The sequence below is a fragment of the Sorex araneus genome, chromosome 2 (genome assembly GCF_027595985.1).
Source record: "Sorex araneus isolate mSorAra2 chromosome 2, mSorAra2.pri, whole genome shotgun sequence".
Classification (NCBI taxonomy): Eukaryota; Metazoa; Chordata; class Mammalia; order Eulipotyphla; family Soricidae; genus Sorex; species Sorex araneus.
The window spans coordinates 267,336,058-267,353,526 of record NC_073303.1 but is presented as its reverse complement, the minus strand read 5'-3'; the positions used below and the strand labels follow the sequence as shown (position 1 = coordinate 267,353,526).

General features: G+C 54.4%; 1 protein-coding gene across 5 annotated transcripts in view; it reads right to left on the bottom strand.

Moving 5' to 3' along the window:
* PLS1 (plastin 1) overlaps positions 1-16,108 on the bottom strand; it is an 82,302-nt gene extending 66,194 nt beyond the window's left edge. For 3 of the 5 annotated variants that reach the window (XM_055127376.1, XM_055127380.1, XM_055127381.1), the window contains exon 1: positions 15,181-15,231. The gene's annotated coding sequence lies outside the window, so the exon portion shown is untranslated. Of the gene's footprint in view, positions 1-15,180; positions 15,232-16,081 lie in introns of those variants that run through there. The other 2 variants (XM_055127379.1, XM_055127377.1) reach the window with 2 other exon arrangements.
* Between the last annotated feature and the right edge of the window lie 1,361 nt (positions 16,109-17,469).

Genomic DNA, 17,469 nt, shown 5'->3' with positions numbered 1-17,469 from the left:
TGTAAAAAAAACTCTTGTCATCTGGTCAACCTTTCAGTTTCGCTACCAGCCAAACCACACACAAACTTGGAGGAAAACTGCTGCGTAATTAGGAGCTGATTGCGGGACAATAAAGGAGAGCAAAGATCTTTCCTTGTCTCGGATCATCTGTTATTTGCATGCAGCAGGCACAGAGCAAAAATGATGACCCCACAGCCCTCAAAGGACAGCAAGCCGCCACGGGATCCCGGGGGCACCACGGTCGGTGCCTTCAGAGTCCCTGCGCTCGCCCACACGGTCAGGCTGGCGAAGCAGAGTCAGGGATCTGCTGACAGCTCGAGATTCATTATCTGCGTCCTCCCTCCTCTGCTCCCGAGGCCAGGGAAACGAAAGGGGTGAGGTCCCTCTCCCCTCCCCAAGGCTTCCCGGGGAAACCAGAGTGGGTGCTGCTGCCTTTCTTCCCCGGGTTCAACACGAAACAGGGCCTGGGGTGAGAAAATCGGGGGGAATTTTTATTTATTTATTTTTCTCCAAGATTTTTTTATTGAAACACATGACATAGATTTCAAGTTGTCCATGACCGGGTTTCAGTCATACAGTGTTCCAGCACCCATGCCCCCACCAGTGTCACCAGAGGGCACTGCCCAGCACCGGTATTCGGGGGGAGTTGTAGCCATTGACCAAGAATCTCACTTGGGTTGTGTCTCTGAAGATCTCTCTACCCACTCGGCTGAGGCGGGCCAGAAGGAGACGGAGGTGGTATCTAAGGGTCAGTGGCCTCCCACAAGGCCCCACAAAGGCACCTCAGGATGCGACTGGCCAGTGACCGAAGTCTTTCCCATAATGTGTCCCAAGCAAGAGACTATTTGATCAATTCTCCATGCAAATACAAGCATCAGATTTCTGGCTTTTGAGCTGGATCCGACGCTTCTTCTATTCCTCCTGGATCCGGCCTTGCCTTGATTCTCTGTGCTAATTCAGTTCATTCGCCAAAAATACTGTTTCAGCTCATGTTTGAGTCGGAGTTGATTATCATTGCACGTGGATAGAAACAGATTTAAATCAATGCAGTAAAACCTTATTAGAGCATTAGCTGACTACGTGTTTGTCTTTTGCAATTGCAGCCTTCTTAGGAAAAGTACCATTTTAATTGCTTTCACGTCTATCATCTTCATTGTAAAAACAAAAACAAGCACATACAGCTAAATGACTTGCATGCATATATTTCAGTCCCTAGGAAGACGTGATGGATCACTAGGGCTGCAGCCAGGCTGACTCTTATTATAATTGCGGTCTCATAGTTTTCAGCAGTATCAGAATCACTGCACCATTCCTGCCGTGCTACTACACTGTGCCTCGCCTTACCCCTTCACTTCTTCAGTTCCCAATTCCAGAACTGACTTCCACTGGGGAAAGTCAAATGCCTTTCTCTATTTCTTTATACTCCACATATGGGTAAGGTCATCTGAAATTTGTCTTTTACTTTGTGTGAAGTCGGCGTCCTTGGAAATGAACGTCTAATGGCAGGCGCATGGATAAAAAAGTTGTATACCTACACACTGTAATACCACACAGCTAGAAGATGAAATCTCGCCTTTTTACTGGAACTTGGATGGAATTGTGTTAGAATAAGTCAGAGGAGAGGAATAAGTCAGAGGAGAGGACGGGATGTACAGGGATGTAATGTGTTAGAATAAGTCAGAGGAGAGGAACAAACAGTAAGTGATCGCACTCACTAGTCTATAGAAAGACACAACGGGGATGGAAAGTATGAAATGATGACAACCCCTCACCATGGATTGCAAAACTGAGTGTACCGAGCAGAGGGCGGAGAGGCAGGAGGATGATGTGGACTAGAGGAGATAAAAACAGTACTAGAAGATCTTCGGCAATTTGGTGAAGATGCAGTAACTTGGTACTTAAAATCATAAAAGTAGCTACCATAACCACCTCAGCTAAACTATAATTTCTAAAAAATTCTTAGAACTGATTATAGACTTCACCTCTAATTAGCTACATCACTTTGGGGGCAAGCTATTCTGAGTTTGCTCCTTCCATTTCAATTTTTTTGGCAGGGGGCACTCTTGGCACAGTGCTCCAGGGTCCATGCCAAAGGGGTTCAAACCCAGGGCACTTCTATGCATAGCTGTGCTCCAGCGCTCTGAGTCATATCCCCAGCCCTGAGTTGTTGTCTTTGCTACAAAGGACTAAAAGATGATGAAGATGATGATAACATCGACTCCAGAGGGTCTGCGGAAGGATTAATTGTAAGGGACTTGAACAAACATCTCTAACATGGAGTGGGTGCTCGACAGATGTTAGCTCTTGGTTTAAATATTCATAAAACTAGAAGAGCATATGTGTGCACAGCTATACATTACTTATATATAAATAAACTTCCATATGTTTATTATGGGTATAGATGTATTATATATGAGAGAGAATACCTTAACTTATGGAAATGATATTCAGCAAAAACTGATGGGAGGGCTGTTCATTGAATACAGGGTAATTTCATTTCAACACAATACCTGAGTACTCCAGTAACTGGCAGGGCAGGTGACTGTTTGAAGCATCAGACCGCCGTGCTGGTTCTATACCGGGAGAAGCCCCCCTAATCTGCCCCCCACCTTCTGCTCACAACTTGGCAGCTCAGAATGGTTTTCCCTTCGAATTTCATTTTGAGTTATGTTTTCAATTACTTTATTTGGGAGCCTCCCAAGAGGTAGCTAATGAGTCTGGGGGCCGGGACAGGCAGTCTCGGCCAACTGGGCTGGAGGTCCCAGTACAGGGAGGGAGGACGGGATGTACAGGGATGAGGATGGGATGCACAGGGAGTGAGGACGGGATGTACAGGGAGTGAGGACGGGACGTACGGGGAGTGAGGACAGGACATACAGGGAGTGAGGACGGGACGTACAGGGAGTGAGGACGGGATGTACGGGGAGTGAGGACGGGATGTACGGGGAGTGAGGACAGGATGTACGGGGACTGAGGACGGGATGTACGGGGAGTGAGGACGGGATGTACGGGGATGAGGACGGGATGTACGGGGATGAGGACGGGATGTACGGGGAGTGAGGACGGGATGTACGGGGAGTGAGGACGGGATGTACAGGGATGAGGACGGGATGTACAGGGATGAGGACGGGATGTACAGGGATGAGGACGGGATGTACAAGGATGAGGATGGGATGTACAGGGATGAGGACGGGATGTACAGGGAGTGAGGACGGGATGTACGGGGAGTGAGGACGGGACGTACGGGGATGAGGACGGGATGTACAGGGATGAGGACGGGATGTACAGGGATAAGGACGGGATGTACGGGGAGTGAGGACGGGATGCTACTGGTCCTCCGTGGTACCTGGCAGTGCTCAGGGATGCTGGGTGTGGATGCATGCATGGAACCAGGCTGGGATGCCGGCAGCTCCCTAGCCCTGGTCTAGCTCCCAAGTCCCTTTATTTATGAGCTTATTTTGCTGGGCCTGGGCATCAGACCCAGTCTCACTGGTTCAAGGCATGCCCTTATTACTCACCCACACCAGGGCCTCATATTTTTCTGCTTGGAAATGTATATAGAGACCGGAGAGACAGAACAGTGGGAAGGGCGCTTGCCTCGCACATGACCAACCTGGGTTCAAGCCCCGGCATCCCATGTGGTCCCCTGAGCACCACCAGAAGTAATTCCTGAGTATGGAACCAGGAGTAACCCCTGAGCATTACTGAAGGTGACCCACCACCAACACCACCACCACCAACAAAATACCAAAGGAATGATCATTTGTGGAATGTGAACACTGGAAAACATTAAACTGGAAACTGCTGAACCACGCCTTGGACATTCACGTCTGGATTTTCTACCACAGCTGAGGTGCTCCAAGCGCAGACAGGTGGTTGAAACGGAGACAGTGCGGCCCACGGTGCCTAAAATATTCAGCATCTGGCTCTTTTCTAGAGAAGGTCTGCCAAGCGTGGCCTCAACCTGTTTCGAGGGATTATGCTAGCTGGGGCCTGGTTCTGTGCCGGACCCAGACGGGCTAGTGAGCGTCGTGAACGCGCAGGGCAGCAGCAGAAAGGGGCTCAGGTGGCGCTTGGCGTCTCTGAGATGCTAAAGACCAGCTGTGCTCGGCCCAGAGTGGCCACTCCAGCAAAAAATTGAGTCTCGACTTTTTCTTCTATAATTCTAACATGGGAATTTCACGCCACACGAAAGAGACAAGGGAAAGAGAAGAGCACAAAGACAAAGGTGTTGGGGAGGGCGTTTGCCTTACACATGGCCGACCCAGTTTCAACCCAGGCATCCCATAGGGTCCCCCAAGCACCGCCAGGAGTCATTCCTGAGTGCAGAGCCAGGAGTGACCCCTGTGCATTGCCGGGTGTGACCAAAATAGAAAGGGGAAAAAAAGAGAGAGACAAAGGTATTCTGCATCTGGTCCTGGAATAAAGAAAGAATTTACCATCCAAAAACTCAATGAGGGAGACACATTTGTGGGGAAAATAATATTTATATCTAAGATCCTATTGCCATAGTTCACCACCGGCTTCTTTAGGGCTGCCTAAGAGGTTTGTGTGTGGAGCAAGGCAGCCTGGCCGTGGTGGCGCTAGGTCCATTCTGATCTGTGCAGCCAGAGCTCTCAAGCTCGGGGGCACGGCCACCCCCAGGGTTTAGAGATGAGACCCACGGCACAGATGCTAGTCTCACCCAAGCCCCGTTTGAACAAGGTTAGCGGATGGAAGTAGAGGCTAGTGAGCAAGGAGACGCCACTGCCGCCTCAACCTGAATTCACTCATGTCACATGAAGCACCAGGAAGAAAGCGCCAGTGAACACAAGATTGGGCCATCCGAGCCATCACCAGAACAATGACACTGTAGAGAAAACGTTACTGCTACTTCACCAGAGCAAAACTTTTGACTGGGGAGATCGTACAGGGGTGAAGGGGCTTGCCTGGCCTGCAGACTTGGGTTCGATCTCTGACACCTACTAGGTTCCCCTGGGCACCACCAGATGCAAATCAACCCCATCCCTATGCCATCCCAACACTGCCTGGTGTGGTCCCAAACCCAAATTCTCAATACAAATACTTTTATTAGTGTAGTGCAAAAATCACTTGTAATTTATTACCAGGTAATCATCACTAAACAGTGGTACATACTTTCCTACCTCGGGGAGAGCCCTTGTTCACTTGTTTTGGTTTGTAAATAAGCCAGCTCTTTGCTCTAAGCAGGTGGCAAAGACATTTATTGCTCAGTGAAGGGTCCTCCCCTTCCTCCCCAGAGCCACTTTCTGCCCTCTGCCATCAACCAGGGTCCCACGGTTGGTTCTAGCCAACGGGCAAGGAATAAAAGAGGGGCTGGAGCGATAGCACAGCTGATAGGGTGTTTGCCTTGCACACGGCTGACCTGGGTTCGATTCCCAGCATCCCATATGGTCCCCTGAGCACCGCCAAGAGTAATTCCTGAGTGCAGAGCTATGAGTAACCCCTGTGCATCGCCGGGTGTGACCCAAAAATCGAAAAAGAAAAGAAAAAAAAGAAATAGAAGAGATAGGTGTGACTCTGGGCTCTGGCAACCCGGAGCTGGGATGTGAGCCTTTAGATCCCGCTATCCCTGCTGACACGAGCTGCACGCTAAAGCGCGGGAGTCACAACAAACTGGACCAGGAAGTCACATGTGCAGACCAGCGGCCCGCAGGGCGGCCTCCACGGCCTACACACACCGGGCCCCGGCATGGAGAAGGAATGGACGAATTCCAGGGGGTCGTTCCTGCTCTACACCTGCCCTGACACCTCCGAGTGGGAGCCCAAAGCTGGGACCCGGGAGCCGGAGACCCGGGGGATTCCAGCCATGGGGGGGGCATCAGTACAACGTCGCTATTTCATTTCAACCACGGACCACCACGTGCTCTGAGGCAAACAGAAAAATTCCCAATCACATGCCCTGGGCCAGAGTTCCCCGAGCTGCTTCTGACTCCGGCCCCTTCCTGACCTGGCCCGTGCGGGGTCCTCGCTGCGTGACACCTGGCCCCTCTTCTTACTTAGTTCCTCTTCTCCACGTTGCTTTGTTTGGGTTCTGATTCGGGTCCGGCCCGGCAGTGCTCAGAGCTGCCTCCCTGCTCAGGGCTTGAGGCTCACTCCAGAAGTTTGACAGAAATTGTTTTTCACAGGAAAAACCTGCCAGTGTCAGAACTGGGCAGAGGGTGGAGCGTGGTACCACAGGTAGGTGCCTGCCGTCCACACGGCATCTCCCGCACCCCACAAGGTCCCCCAAGCCCCGCCAAGAATGATTCCTGAGCACAGAGCCAGGAGTAGCCTCTGAGCATTGCCAGGTATGTCCCCTAAATGAAAGAACAAGCCCGGGGAGATGGTGCAGGTCACGCGGTTCCACCCCAGCACACAGGGACTCTGGCGCATCACCGGGGGGGGGGGGGGTGTCCTGGAGGCTCCTAAGGATGGTTGGGGACCAGGCCGTCTCAAGAACCACACGGTCCAAGCAGCTCCACATCCCTGGTGCCTAGCACTAAACCAGGGGCCCAGGTGGCCAAGTATTACAGAAGTGACACTCCCCCTAATACCCCTTCAGAGGACCCTCTGCAAAGCCACTAATGTGGCCCAGACTAATAATTTTTTTAAATGTATTAGATGAATTCCATAGCTCTTGACCACTGTTCCTTAACACTTCCAACACCGTCAAAAAAAAAAAAAAAAACCAGAACAAAACAAAACCAAAAAAAAGCAGAGCCGGAGAAAGGGGAGTCAAGGAGAAACGAATGCCAAGTCAGGCTGAAGGAGGAGAACTCGCAGCTCAGGCCCTGGCGTCCCCGATGGGTTTCCTCCACAGGAAAGGGCTCCAAGGAGAGCCAAGGAAACGCCCGCCGTCACTGATAATGACGCCGCAGCATTGCTGTTCGCCTTAACAAATGCACCCAACAACGCAAGGCAGGAAAATCAAAGGGAGCTGAGGGCCCCTGAGCCCACGCGGGGCGTGAGGGTCTCTCCCCACTAGCGGCCCAATATTCCACTCGATCCAAAACTGTTCTAAAAACAGTTTAACTATGGGAAGGTCCCCACCAGGAGACGGAGCAGACGCAGATGCAAGACAAGGAGACGGGGCTGCCGGCAGCACGCACGGGAACCCTCCCCCAGAGAAACAGGCAGGATAGCCCCGAAGGGAACCGACCCCGAGGTCTCTCAACTGCGGGAGTCGGAATATTCCCAACACCCCCACCAGACGGACTGGAGCGATAGCACAGCGGGTAGGGCCTTTGCCTTGCACGTGGCCAACCCGGGTTCGATTCCTCCGTCCTCTCGGAGAACCTGGCAAGCTACTGAGAGTATCTTGCCTGCACGGCAGAGCCTGGCAAGCTCCCCATGGAGTATTGGATATGCCAGAAACAGTAACAAGTTTCACAGTGGAGACGTTACTGGTGCCCACTCGAGCAAATCGATGAGCAACGGGAGGACAGTGCTACAGTGCTACCCCCCAGACACGCTCTCCCCGGACCTGAGGCTTCTCTGTCTGCTTTTCCAGCTGGTCTCTGTGATCACCCAAGTTGCAGGTGGAGAAAAGCCTCCCTACTCTTGGGAGCAGCAGCCAAGTGACAGACTTTGACAGACTTCCCGTGTGGGGCCCCGGGCGCCCAACTGGCTCCTGCTGACGGCCCTGGGCTTCCTGCAGCCTGCACCTCGGAGGGGTTCTCGGGGGCCTTCCCACTGAGGCAGAGCGTCTGGCTTTCACCCGGGGCAAGCTAGAGGGTAAGAACACGATCGCGATTGCGCCAAGTGCTATTGCTGTCGTCCTTCCCAAAAGGCTTCACGGGTGTGACAGCCTTTGCTAAAAACAAGACCAAAGCACACCTGGGGCTCCGGGGGCTGCGTTTCACGGCTGGCACCTCGCCGGCCTGAGAACACGTGTATCCCACAAGAACTAGGCCGCCCCTGGAACACGCTTTAGGGGGGGACTGATTGTCCCGAGGGACCAAAATCCAAGGGAAGAGAAGGGAAAGGAAAGGGGGTACACCAGGGCCTAACACTAATAACTTCGCTGAAGAAGTGTCCTACGGAGTTTATACTTGTTCTCCAAGAAGATAAACACTAGTTTGGTATCGCTAAAGGCCACTACGTGGGGCCCAGGGCGATAGTAGAGCAGGTAGGATGTTGCCTTACCCAGGTTCCATCCCCAGCACCCTGTAGGACTCCCCAAGCCCCGCCAGGAGTGACCCTTGAGCACAGAGCCAGGAGCCAGCCCTGAGCACCTCTGGGTGTGACCCAAAACCAAAATCAAGTGCCAATACACAATCACCTGAGACTGTCTTTGCACCAAATTATGGATGAGACCATTAAAATTCCAAGCAGAAACTCATTTATCAAGCCTCCAAATTCTAGCTGGCATTGATTTTTCTCTATAAACAGTACACAGTGAGTATATATTATCAAGGACAAAAAAAAGGAGAGAAATCAATACGGCCTTAGAAAGCTGCATTCAAGATGACAGAGTGAAATGCGAGAGCCCGCTGCTGTGTTGGATCACTCACGGTGAACGAGCTGCTTCCGATGCTGCGTTTCTTCCCACAGAATCTAGATGCTGAGTCCCTGCTGCAGGAAGGCTGTGTGAAGGCAGGCACTGTGTCTGACGCAGGACGTGCAGACCCTCGACTAATGTCAGTTTCAGGGCCCAGATTGTCATGTGTCACCTTGCACTTTACAATGCAATCACTGGGGACAAGCATATTCTTTGCTTCAAGGCATGCGGGAAGCCTCTTGGGGGTTCGTTGTTGGAGAGAAGGCTTGCACAAGTAGACGGCGACCGATGTATGATTAATGAGACTGATCCCTTACACGCCCACAAGAGCTCTCAACTCAAATTGAATCCAAATTCAAATTCAATTCAAATTCGACTTTGATAGTGTACTGCTAAGATCTCATTTCTGGATTAGCACTTATTTTTGAAATTAAAAACTCTGTTGCTCTTTCCTGAGACTGGATCCTGAAACAATTTAACCTGGTGCATGTCTCTGTAGCAAAGTAAAACTGACCTCTTCTACACTTTGCATTTTCCCTGTCAATCATTCCCCCCAAACCTTTTCTTATAAGAAGACCCTCGCAAACCCTCATGGGCACCCCACACCTGATCTTTTAGAAAAGGCCTGTTTCGCATAATTTTTTGTAGTCAGCAGCGATTTTTTTTTATAAGGAGGCATGTCTGTGTAAATGAGCTATCCAATAATCCTATAGACATATATCCCAAAGAGCACGTCATCAAAATTTAATTTTAGGGGCCAGAGCAATAGTATAGTGAATACGGTACTTGCCTAGCACACTGCCGAACTGGATTCGAGCCGTAGGATCCCATATGCACCCCCACCCCACACTGTGCACCGCCAGGACTGATTACTGAGCACAGAACAAGGATTAAGCCCTGAGCACCACTGGGTGCAGCCCCCCAAACAAAACAAAAATAAATCTAATTTCACTCCTATGTGCCACCTAAAGAAACAAAACAAAGGACTGAACAAAATAAAACCAAAATAAGCTTTTAGATGAGGAGAGTAAGTTTAGGGACACTGGAAGGGAGGGGCCTGAGCAGGCATTTGGGGTTAGGGACCCACCGTCTGTGGAAGGTAAAAATTAGACTTTCAATGGGGAATGTAATGTAGCATATACTGGGGTGGAGTTTTAATTATGAGAACCTGAAAACTATATATAGTGTTAAAGGCTAAGTGACTTCAATAAAATTATTTTAATTGAGTTTATTATAAAGTCTAGAGTCCCTCTCCCAACTGGAGAGAGGTCACAAATAACTTTCTGTAAATCTTCGAGTAAATAAAATACTTTCTGACAAGTGTGTTTGTTTAGGTGTGTGTGTGAGCATGTATATTGTTAGGGACTCAAGTCGCCCCGGAACCACAAATTAAAAAAAAAAATAAGGAAAGGGGCTGAAGCAATAGATTAGCAGGTAGGTGTTTCCCGCAGGTGGCTCACCTGGGCTCACTCCTAGGCACCACATATGCGCCCCAGGAGTGATCTCAGGATCGCTGGGCACCTCCAGGTGTGGCCGAGAGAGAGAGAGAGAGAGAGAGAGAGAGAGAGAGAGAGAGAGAGAGAGAGAGAGAGAGAGAGAGGAGAGAGAGAGGAGAGAGAGCGAGAGAGAGGAGAGAAGAGAGAGAGAGAGAGAGAGGGGAGAGAGAGAGGAGAGAAGAGAGAGAGAGGAGAGAGGAGAGAGAGAATCTCCTAATCCTAGTTCTAAGCCTCACTCACTTTTTTTTTTCTGGCTTTTTGGGTCACACCCAGTGATGCACAGGGGTTACTCCTGGCTCTGCACTCAGGAATCACCCCTGGCGGTGCTCAGAGGACCATATGGGATGCTGGGAATCGAACCCAGGTTGGCCGTGTGCAAGGCAAACACCCTCCCCGCTGTGCTATCGCTCCAGCCCCCACTCACTCTTTCTGCTACCCACAGTATTAGTGAAAATCAACCTGGGCCAGAGCGGAGCGATAAGGCACCGGGGAGGGTGTTTGCCTTGCCTGCAGCCGACCCGAGTTCGATCCCGGGCATCCCATATGATCCCCCAAACACCGACAGGAGTAATCCCTGATCCCTGACATCCCATAATCCCATACGGTCCCTGAAGCAGAACCGGGAGTATAGCCCCTGAGCATCGCCAGGCGAGATCCCAAAAGGGAAAAAGAAGCAACTTGCTATTACAAAAGCCAGAACAGCTCAGCGGCGTCCTTGGACCCTACGGGACAGGACCAGGTCACTGGCACGCAGGTCACTCTGTACGTGAGACCAGGTGACCGAGTCAGAGCCAACGCTGGCGGCACGAAGGCCACTCTCTGGAATAAAGTGTGGACGGAGATCTTTGCTCTGGGCAGGGGCCGGGGGAAGCCAGGAGGACCTGGACATTGAAACTGCGACAGGTGGCGCCAGGGAGAGGAACAAGGTTCCTGTGATGACGGGCGTGGGCAGCCTGGCTCCCAGCTCCCCGCCCACTCGCTGGCCTCTCCTGGGGCTTCCCTTGGCGTCTACAGGGCCCCAGGCACCTGGGGATAGGGAGGCGCAGGGGAGAGCGTGTTCAGACCCGGATTCTTCCTGGCGGTGGGAGCAAGGTTCAAAGGCTTGAGATCCGGTTAAAGGTCAGAATCCACTGGAGTCCGGGAGTTCCCAGCCCTGGGCCCCTCGGCCCGTGAGGGGCCCCACCCACCCAACTGCAAACGTGTCCCCAGGTCTCAGCCGAGAAACAGAGGGTGGGAGAGGCTCCGGGAGCACCAGGAGCCAGAGAGAGACTCGGGCTAACGGCTTGCTTGCCTTTGGCTCTGGTTTGGTTCAGGTGCTCAGCCATGGGAGGGGGAGCCCGCAGCGGGTCCCCCAGGCACCTTAGCCCCTGGCAGGCTCGCCAGCCCACGGGGGTGATTTTCTTTCAAGAGAGAAAGGTTTATCACCAATGGCCAGTGGCCATTCTCGGTGTTTGTGCCGGAGCCTCCCGTTTTGTTCTGGCGTTTGCTTTAAGTCCGAAGACCTGGGATCAAAACGCGGCTCAGAGTTTTGAGACAGGACAGCAGCCTAGGCACTTGCCTTGTATGCGACTGACCTGGGTTCGAGCCCAGGCACCCTGGAAGGTCTCCTGGCAACTCCAGGAGTGATTGCTGAGCTCAGAGCCAGGAGTAAGCCCTGAGCACCAAACTCCCCTCCCCTCCCCGGGGTATGGCCCCCAAACACCAAAAAGAAAAACCAAACACCAGAGCTCAGTCACCTGTCAGCTGTGGGAACTCAAAAATGTGAGTGTTCTCTAGGCCTCAGTTCTCTCATCTGTAAAATGGGCAAAATAATTGTTCAAATTTTAGGGTTGGTTTATAAAGATTGTATAAGCGAATGTCATATGGCTTAGAAGGAGCTTAGCGCAGTACCTGCTCCCATGGTAAATATCCGATGTTACTCATGTTAGAGTCATTTTGAGAACGGGACATCACAGTCATTTTGTACTAGTGAGTTGTGCTAGTTATGTGTTTTGATTTGCAAAATGACTATTTGCAAACTTTGTTCCAAGTAAACAAATATTCCGCACCACAGCAGGGATTTCGGATTTGGAGGCACCAGCAGGGGACTCGCCGTCCCAGCAAGAACCTAATCTCGGTGCTCCCGGAAGCTCACCCCACCGCCCTCCTGGGCGACCCCAGCCAGGGGTGCGTGCCGTCGGGATGCCCAGGGCACCTGGGCCAAGTGCTCTGGGTCCAAGGATGTGGACTTTGGGGCTGCCTCCTCTGGGCCTGAGGGTGTCCACCCCGGACCCAGACTCCTCCTCCTCTCCCGGCCTCCCTCTGCCCGTCAGACAGCCCCTGCCCTCGAGACCCACCTCGGGGCTTCGGGGCCACAGAATTCCACCTCAGAAGGTGAACCTGGCGGGAAGGCAGATTGGAGGTGCTGATCCCCACTTGCTCGGTTAACCACCTTGTTCCACCTCCCCCTGATGAGGGGGTGAGCCGGAACAAGCCCCACCTTAGCATGCTAAGCCTCAACGCCTCCCTCCCGACACCAAAACACGTGTGTGCGTGTCGTAACTACCAGCCAGGGGACTAAGAACTCGGACAGAGGGGAGGACGCTTGCCTGCACACAGTCAACCTGGGTTCGATCCCCGGCACTACATACGGTGCCTAGAACCCCACCAGGAGCGATCCCTGAGCACAGAGCCAGGAGTCAGCTCCGAGCACCTCCACGTGTGGCCCAGACCCCCTGTCCACACCCCCCTCCAACAAATAGGAGCGATCTAGTCCTGCAAAGCGACATGCCTTCCTTCCTGAGACACTTGTGTGCCCCCTAGAACGGGAACCAAGAAAACCAACAAGCCAGTAATGGCAAGAAACAGAAATGATGTCCCTTGGGGCCGGAGTGGTAAAGGGCATTTGCCTTGCATGCCACCAACCCGGGTTCGATCCCAAGCACCACCAGTAATCATTTCTGAGTGCAGAGCCAGGTGTAAGCCCTGAGCATCACTGGGTGTGACACCCCCAGGGAGTTCTAAAGTTAAAAGGACAGTGTAAGCCCAAGGCCGATACCCAGGCCAAGAAGGTGCTCCCACGTCTCTGTCCTTCTCCGCATCTGCTGTCACCAGACACTTCTTCCTTAATGCCTGGTGTGAAATCTGTGCCCGCCACGCTGCCCTCGAGTTCCCTCGCACGCTTACATCCTGCGCAGCTCCTTCCTGTTACGACTTTACCCCCGTCCCCATGTCTGGCGTGACTTGCTACAGCCTCCCACCCGGTGTCGGACCCGCACATCAAATCCCTTCACAAATCCACTAGAACTTTGCCTCTTGCCCCCGCCCACGGAGGCTGAGAATAACGTCTTGCTTCGTGTCATGGGAGGTCAGCCAGAGGCTGGTCGGGAAGGCGGACACGGGCTCCACGCCACTGGGGGTGCGAGCAGCACAGACACCTCTCAAGGCCAGAGGTTGCCCTCCGGGGAGGGCGGAAGAAGGACTGTTCAGATGCCGCAATCAGGAAGGCTTCCAGGGGGAGGCCACCCTTTGCAGCCTTGGTGGAACTTGGCCCTGGTTGAGGGAGGCAGATAGTCTCTGGCCGAGGTCTGCTGTGAGTGAAGAGTGAGGAGGGTCCGTCCCCAGACCACCAGGGGCTTGAATGAGAGCACACTTTTGGAGCGGGGGTCAGGCTACAACCTGGCAGTGCTCAGGGCTTACTTCTGGCTCTGCTCAGGGATCAGTCTTGGTAGGACTTGGGGGGCTGTGCGTGGGGCTGCGGAAGAACCGGGATTGGCATCGTGTAATCCCTCCCTTTGGGGGAATTACAAGTCCAGCAAACTCACATTTGGGGTTATTCCCAATGGAGCCAGACTAGAGGGAAAAAGAATTCAGTACTCTCACCACAGGTGCGGGGACGGAGGGAGGGGCCTTTAAGAGAGAGAGAGAAAGGACACCGGGACCCAGGCCCACTTTCAGGAGGGGCTGGGCCCAGCAGGTCATTACACCCCTATGGTCTCAGCTTTCTCATTTGTAAACTGAAACAGCTGAACTGGCTGACCTCAAAGGCCTCCACCGTCCCAAGGAAGCCAACTGTCTATTATTTCTGCATTAAAACATTCATGGGGCGGGGGCTGGAGAGTTATCAGGACTCACTTTCCAGAGCTTTCTCTGCAGCTCTTCACACACTTTCCCCAGCCCCCTCCCACCCCGCCCCCTCACATAATGCCTATAACAGCTCGCCTAAACAACGGAGGGTTTGCGCCCCCCGTGGCCTTAGGTCGTTTTTCTCTCTTCACGACTGAGAGAGTATCCAAGAAAAAGCCGACCCAGCATTGCAGCCACAGGGGAAAAATATTCAACTCAGGAAAATATTGCCCCTAAAGGATAAAAGATAAAACACAGGGGAGGAAAGTGAGAACTCTGCCCACAGTCTGACTCTGACGAGGTCTAAGAGCCTGAAGTCAGAGTCACGTAGGACGTGGGGGGTATTTAATTTCAGAAAGTTCTAACCAGCTGAAATGTGGGAAGTTTGGGAAATTTAAATTTGCTCCGTTAATAAAGTTAGCATTTATTAACGCCGCAATCCACGAAAGGACCAAGCAAGCAAGAGAGGGCACCCAGGACAGCGAGCCTCAAAGACCAAAGGCACAACAGACCTGTCCAAGGGAGAGAGGAGAGAGGGGAGAGGGAGAGGGGAGAGGGAAGAGAGGGAGAGGGGAGGGGGAGAGGGGAGGGGGAAGAGGTGCAGGAGAGGGAGAAAGCAGAGCGAGGAAGAAAGAGAAAAAGGGGGAGAGGGAAGAGAAAAGAGGTGGAGGAGAGGAAAGGAGAAAGAAAGGAAAGAGGAGTAAAGAGAAAAAGGAAGGGGAGAGGGAGAGAGGGAGGAAGGGAGGAAGGGGGAGAGACAGAGAGAGGGAGAGAGAAAAGGGGAGCGAGAGAGGGAGAGAGAGAGAGAAGAGAGGGAGAGAGGAGAGAGGGCGAGAGAGTGGGGAGAGAGAGGGGGAGAGGGGGAGAGAGGGGAGAGGGAGAGAGGGAGGAGAGAGGGAGACAGGGAGCTAGAGCGCAAAGTTAACAAAAGGCTCCAGGTCCCGGCGGGGCTCCCGAGGCGCTCGGTGGCCGCGGCCTCCCCGGTCCCCAGCGTCCCCGCGGGGCAGGAGCGCGGCCCCGGGTCGCGGGGAGCCCGGGGGAGCCCCGGCCGGCCCGTGGGCCCCGCGCCCCGCGCCCTACCTGCCGCCGCCGCTCGCCGGGATCCCGCCGCCGCAGGTCGGCTCCGGGGCGCCCCCCGCGCCCCACCGCGCATGCCCGGCCGCACCCCGCCCGTCGCTCGGTTCCCCGCGGGATGCGGCTCCGGGCGGGAATCGCCGGGTGCGCGGGACCCCGAGCCGCGGGCTGTGCAGGACCCCGACCCGCGGGTGAGCGCGTGACCAGACCCCCGGGTGCGCCCGGGACCCCGACCCCTGGTACACGCGGGACCCGGACCCCCGGGTGTGCACGGGACCCCGATCCCTGGGTACACGCGGGACCCGGACCCCCGGGTATGCACGGTCCCGATCCCCGGGTATGCGCGATCCCGAGCCCCGGGTGAGCAGGAACCCGACCCCCGGGTGCGCGTGGGACCCCGACCCCCGGGTGCGCGCGGGATCCCGACCTGTGGGTACACGCGGGACCAGGACCCCCGGGTGTGCTGGCCCCCGACGCCCGGGTGAGCAGGACCCCGACCCCCGGGTGCGCGCGGGACCTCGATCCCCGGGTACGCGTAAGACCCCGACCCAGGAGCGTGCTGGACCCCGACCCCCGGGTGCGCGCGGGACCCCGATCCCCGGGTACGCGCGGGACCCCGATCCCCGATTACGCGTAAGACCCCGACCCAGGTGCGCGCGGGACCCCGACCTCCGGGTGCGCGCGGGACCCTGACCCCCGGGTGCGCGCGGGGCCCCAATCCCCCGGCCGCGCGGAGGGCGCAGGGGGAGGCGCGGGTTGCGGGGGTCTCTCCGGGTCCCTCCTGCGCTACCGGAGACGCACCCTGGGAGTTGGGCGCTCCTGTCCGACTGGACAGCGAGCCCGGGACCCAGAGGGGGCAGCGCGGGTGCGGGGCTGGGTGACCGGGCGGGAGCGAGTGTCCCCTCACCTGCTCGCGTCCAGCGGCCGCGCCTGGCCAGGCTGCAGAGCCCCGAGCCCGCGCGTGAGTCACGGTCACTGCAGATAAACCGCGCTCCCCGCTGACCCCGCCACGCCCCCCTGACAGCTCAGGTCTGTGCCCCCCCCCCCCCCCCCCCCCCGCCTGGGCCGGATTCACGCTGGGAGAGCCAAGGGGGGCTGGAGACAAGGAGACTCGAGACTCTTAAGAGGCCCAAGGAGTGAAAACTAACTCATCTGAAATGCAAAAGGCTGGCTTCCTGTCCATCAGCTCCCAGCCAGCCTCGCTCCCCGGAACCCCTGGACCCAAGGCTGGACGGAGGGACGGCTGTGGGGGGCCAGAGAGTATCTCTGCGGCGCTGGGGACCTTCCCTCTGCACATATACGCCCCCTCACTGGGGAACGACCACTGACACCCACCAGCAGTCACCCCTTAGCACCAGCCCCCCAATAATAACAGAACAAGAATACTTTTAGGACTTCCTCAGAAGAGCTGTGGAGACGCCAAATGGATGGATGACATCTCAAAAATAAAAAATTTCTGCTCAAAGTTGAGGCTTCCAAGGGAAACATGAGCACAAAAATGTATAAATCTGTAACTGTACCCTTACGGTGATTCACTAATTAAAAATAAATAAATTAAAAAAATAAAATAAAATAAAACATTTATTGAGGAAAAAAAAAAAAAAGCTGAGGCTTCCCAGGCTCTGAAGGGGTCTGAAGGACGGGTAGGTGTGCTGTGGAGACAGGGAGAGGAGGAAGGTGTGGCTGCTTTCCCAGCTCTGCAGACCTCCAGGAGAAGCAGGGGCCTCAGGCAGGAAAGCCCCTCACGGCCTGGCTCCCTAACTGCTCCTTACTCCTGGCTGCCAGGGACGGCTCCAGGGAGGGAGAGGCAGGAGGCCCCAGACTCAAAAAGACAGAACCCGACAAATAACCAAGCCCCAGGAGAGAGGGAAAATGACCAGGGAAGGCATCCTTCCCACAGGATGCTGGAGAAGACAGACTCGGAGGGTGGTCAGAAGACGTTTGTTAAGGAGGATAAAAGTCTAAGAAAAGGGGCTGGAGAGACAGTCCACGGGGCAGGCATGTGCCTTGCATGCAGCAGAGCCTGGGTCCTTCCCCGCTCCACATATGGTTCCTGGAGCCCCATCCGGTGTGCCCCAAACACACACACACACACACACACACACACACACACTGGAGAGTAACACGAGAGGATGAAGCAGGTACTGAATTTTTCATTCGATATTTGGGGGATTTAAAACTTTGATGACGGAATTAAAAAAGGTAAGTGGCTGCTCTAGGCTCCAAAACAGTTTCAAATGAGGAGCACTTAGCAGCCGCCAGAGCACATGCTGAGTATCTTCAGCAGGAGTGTGG